At 36.2% G+C, this 5,219-nt stretch overlaps 1 pseudogene; it reads right to left on the minus strand.

The window, feature by feature from the left end:
- Positions 1 to 1,740: 1,740 nt before the first annotated feature.
- Positions 1,741 to 3,352, minus strand: LOC148953186 (pyruvate kinase pseudogene; annotated as a pseudogene).
- Positions 3,353 to 5,219: the final 1,867 nt, after the last annotated feature.

Raw genomic sequence — 5,219 nt, forward strand, 5'->3', positions numbered from 1 at the left:
TGCTATATAGAAGTTTTGGACAAGATGGTTCTAATAGTGTACTTTTTGTTTTGATCTGAATCTTTTTTCAGGAGTTATGGGTTACATTAGTTTTTAATTTGGGGCGTGGTCGTCTCATACTAGGTTGCTAGCTACCGCTGCAACCCGGATGTTCTTCTAGTGATAGTCTTTTAATATAAATATGGATGAACCACAGGATTGAGTTCCTTTTGGCTCGAGTGCGCTCTTTACTCTAACACATGTAATGAACCGGATCGATCCCTTATGTAATTTGTGGAGAATAACGTGGTTAAAGTCAATTTTCTTGATTTTCAAGCCAATATATTTCCCTTGCTGTTCAAGCCAAGGGACAGAAAGTTTCCTGTACAGGGGTTTCGGACAAGACGGTTCTAATGGTGTAATTTTTGTTTTGATCTGACTCCTTTTTTAGGAGCTATGGTTTTTTTTTATTTCTTAACATTGGACTTGATCTCTTACTAGGTTGCTAGCTACCGCTGCAACCCGGATTTTGATATGAATCTTTTTTCAGGAATTATGGGTTACTTTACTTTTTACTATGGGGTGTTATCGTCTCTTACTAGGTTGCTAGCTACCGCTGCAACCCTTTATGTAATACATTGAATACAAGTTAGAGTTCCTTTTTTCTATTATAATACGGTGCAACCCGGATCTTCAATTACTACGGGCTATAGATCGGTCTTTATTGTATGTGTCAAAAGTAAGGTTGCAAGTTGACGATTTTGTTTTGGCCTTATTATAATTGGTATGGTGAAGTAATAATATGCATATGGCTCTTAAAATCATACTTCTTTATGGTTCCATATGGTCTAGTGGCTATGATAGTTAACTTTCACTTAACAGGCTCGGGTTCGATTCCCGGTGTGGGAAAATTTTTAACTCTATAATCTTCGAACATTTGAACCTTTTATAATTTATAATGATGTATAATATAAATACTGTAATCTTAACTATAGTGAAGTTGCGTATGCAAGTTAGTATAGGGAAGAGTTCGATCTTTATTATAATCAATATCCGTCGGATAGAGCTTGCAGATATCAGGGTGACATTGCCAAGTAACCTGCTGCCCAATTTTTGGTTTTGAATGTTTACTCAGATTGTTATTGGTGACTTCAGCCATCATAATTTCGTTGTCAGATCTAGTTTTAAAGCATTTTTCAATAGTTGTCTCGTACTTTTCAGGACAGTTTGTTCTACTACACAGAGAATTTTTTGCCAAATATTCAGTAGAACTAAAAGAACTGTTTAAAAAACAGTTAGAAATGCTTTTTTCTTGAGTCGGTGTTCCAGGAATTTGTTCTAAATCATTAGTCTTACAAACACATTTACTAATAACCCTAACAGGCTCGTTTTCGCCATAATTGAAAAACATTGCTTTTCCTTCGCTGTTGATAGGTAGGCTTGTATATATATTTTTATTGCTGCTACATAAACTGCAATTGCTCCTTCCAAAATTAATATACGAATTTTCTAAAAAGTACGCCTCCGTATATTCACTGTGTTGTCGAACATTTTGCATTGCATCTATAAACTGTTCATTGCATCTATAATTTTAAAATGATCCGGAATGATTATTATTTAAAAAAAAACGCTTAGAAAGCACTTATAGCAGGCTAGTGATAATATATAACTATCCAGTGATAACATTTATAATTAAAACATATAAACTAGGGAGTTTGACGCCCTCAATAAAGCTTTAAAAATCATCATCCCTTTTTCTGTTTATTTTCCAGAAAATGTCTTAATCTTAAATTGGTCTGCCTCTTGTTTGACCATTATAATCCTAACATTGTTGGTAGACCCAGCTTTCATGTGCCACCCAGTAACAATGAAGACTAGGTCGTCTAGTTTGACAAAGCCACGAATCTTAGCGAATTGGATGGCAAATTGAATCCTAGAATCAATATCTTTCATTCCTTCAGCATTGCATTCGGCAGAATATCGAATTGGTAGGATGTCTTTCCGCAAGTGACTGGCGAGTAACCTGATTGATTTTTGTAACTGTAATAACAGGACAGACTGACCTATATCTAGTAATCATATGGACAGACGTGCCAGTAGTAGTACGAATTATTGTAGCTTTTGCCAAGGAGTTATAGGCAGCTTTGACGGCACCGATTGCGATAATTTGGGTAGTCTCCGTTGGAAGTCTCACCAATGCAGTTAATTCACTAAACACTTGTCTATGCCACATAACTGCTTCAGCTTCTCTGCAGATATTCGCCACGGTTCTGAAACATTAAGGAAGTTAGTCATCTTTGGCAGGTTCACCAGAAAGGATGACACAATCGGCTCCATCAAGGATCCCATTGGTGAAATCGGAGCCCTCAGCAAGAGTAGGGTGAAGTTTCTTCAACACGGATTCAAGCATTTGAGTGGCACAAATAACTGGCTATCCAGCAGTGTTACAACGTGCAATCATGGCTTTTTGGGCGATGAATACTTTTTCTGGGAGAATCTCGATGTCAAGGTCACCACGTGCAGCCATAATGCCATCAAATTCCGCAGTGATTTCATCTAGTTCTCTTTGCCCTGTTGGTTTTCGATCTTGGAAATGACAAAATATTCCTGCCCTTTCCTTCTAAAACTACTCTAATTTCTCTGACACCCTCAGTATTTCTCGTAAAGCTGGGAAAAACCATATCAGTTCCCTGTTCGACTCTGGAAAGACAACCCTTCATGTCTTTTTCAGAAACGACTTGCACTTCTACTGGAGTTCTTGGTAGGTTAACTCCTTTTCTGCTCCCAGGCTCTCGTCATTTTCAATGTTGCAGATAAGGAAGTCAGAACCTGTTTCTTCGATAACTACAGATATGGGACTTTCATCAATTTAAACCTTGGAGCCAACTTTTACTACCTTATCGATACATCCATAATCAACGTAAAGGACTTGAGTGGAAAATTTCTCAGCAAAATCCTTATGGGCGGTAAGTTCGATAACTCCCCTTTACACAAATTTACTTCTTTTGATGCGCCTCCTTGCAAGAATCCAGTCCTGTTTTCCGTACCTTTAGTATCTAGAGCTATGGCTATAGGAACAGTCATATTTAGTCTCTTTTCTACTTTAGATATAGCTTCACGAATACATCGAATTGTGTTTGCATGGTATTCGTATGAGCCGTGAGAGAAACATAGACGCTCAATATTCATTCCAGTTTCGATAATTTCTTCAAGAAGATCAACTTTGGCAGAAGCAGGACCAATCATACAAACAATTCCAGGAAGTCGGCTTTGCTGAAAACTGAAAATGTGGCTTTTGCTGAAAATTCAGTCCACATAAGTTTTCAATATGAGTAAGCTTTTCAGATTGTGGCCTATATTGGCTATCAGCCATCTTTTCAAAAATTACTACTTCTTTCACCGACTATTCTAAGGAAAATCTCAAGTTGTATCAAGTTGTTTAAACGTTAAGATAACATAAAACTCATTTAAAATTTCTTAGGAATGTATCTGAAATTGTTACTAAAACATCCTAAATATTTTTGCAGTTTACAAAGTTTTGCACTTTTTTCTCATACCTTTTGCTTTATCATTATATAAATACTGTAATGATTCTTCAACATAATTTGTTATTTACTAGGTTTCAGCTAAATCCACTGAAGCTTACATAGTCTCCATTTATAATAAACTCTCTCTTTTATGTAATAATGGGACGTGATCGTCTCTTACTACTATCTAATAATATTTTATTTTATTTAAGTCTATTTGTTTTGACCTGACTCCTTTTTTAGGAACTATGGGTTTTTTACTGGACTTAACATTGGACGTGATCGTCTCTTACTAGGTTGCTAGCTACCACTGCAACCCGGACTATTGAACAACTCTCTACGATATTCCATTGCCAAGCTATCTGTGGAAAAGAAAGAAAAAAAGAGAAAGAAAAAAATATCCTGTTTGTGGAGAATAAAGTGGTTAAAGTCAATTTTCTTGATTTTCAAGCCAATATATTTTCTTTGTTATTCAAGCCAAAGGGTGGTAAGTTTCCTTTGTAGGGTTTTGGACAAGGCAGTTATAATGGTGTACTTTTTGTTTTGATTTGACTCTTTTTTTAGGAGTTAGGGGTTTTTATATTTCTTAACATTGGACGTGATCGTCTCTTACTAGGTTGCTAGCTACCGCTGCAACCCGGATTGCTAGATACCGCTGTAACCGGGATTTTAATAACTAGTACATGAGATCATCTTGTCCTTGTGTCACAATACTAGGTTGCTAGCTACCTCTGCAACCCGGATGTTTGATGTGAAATTACAAACAGGAAAAAGTTTATGGCTTTTTCTTAATTGTAATAGTAGGAGACGACCTGGCTACAAACTATGATTATGGCATCAATGATCAATCTTAAACATGAAATGTTCTTTAATGTTATGGTTTGTTCTTTACTAGGTTTCCGCCATCTCTACAGCCATGATACTGATGGAAATTACATAATCCCAATTTATGTTTCAGTTAACATGGGCTAGATGTCGTTCTTTATTGTAACTTTAGTTTTTACTATGGGACGTGATCGTCTTTTACTAGGTTTCTAGCTACCGCTGCAACCCGGAAAATAAACTGATTACAAATAGGAAAAATCCTACGGCTTTTTCTTCTTCGAAAAATAGTAAGAGACGAACCTCAAACAATCAAGTAGCTAACTAATTCCAATGTATACAATTGTCGTCTTTTAATGTATTAGCTAATTTCAATAGTTGGGTTCAAATCCCGGTACGGGACTTATTTTTAAACAACATTAGATGAAATTAATTAGCTAATTTGACAAGACATAGTAGGTAACTAAGGGCAAGAGTTCGTTCTTTACTATAACAAACAGGATGACGTCAGTTGCAACTTGGAATTCGTTTTATGCTATATCATTACAAACAGGAAAAAGTCTACGGCTTTTTCTTTTTTGAAATAGTAAGAGACGAACCACAAGTAACTACCCCTAGAACCACCATATATCAGTTACTATGCATGAGCGATCGTTCTTTACTGTAAACTACTGCTGCAACCCAAATTCACATATATATTTATTTATGAGAGGCAGCCTGGCCGAGTGGTCCAAGACACTGGTGTTAGCCACCAGTCTCTTCGGAGGAGTGGGTTCAAATCTTACCGCTGGTATACGATTATGTTTGAAAGACTGCAGTGTGAAAAGACATCAAAAATGCAGTTTTTGGTGGAAAAATTTATTCTCTTTTAGAAATAATTTATTTTAGTTA

The sequence above is a fragment of the Artemia sp. Qi Xiang Cuo genome, chromosome 4, assembly GCF_049724085.1.
Source record: "Artemia sp. Qi Xiang Cuo chromosome 4, ASM4972408v1, whole genome shotgun sequence".
Lineage (NCBI taxonomy): Eukaryota > Metazoa > Arthropoda > Branchiopoda > Anostraca > Artemiidae > Artemia > Artemia sp. Qi Xiang Cuo.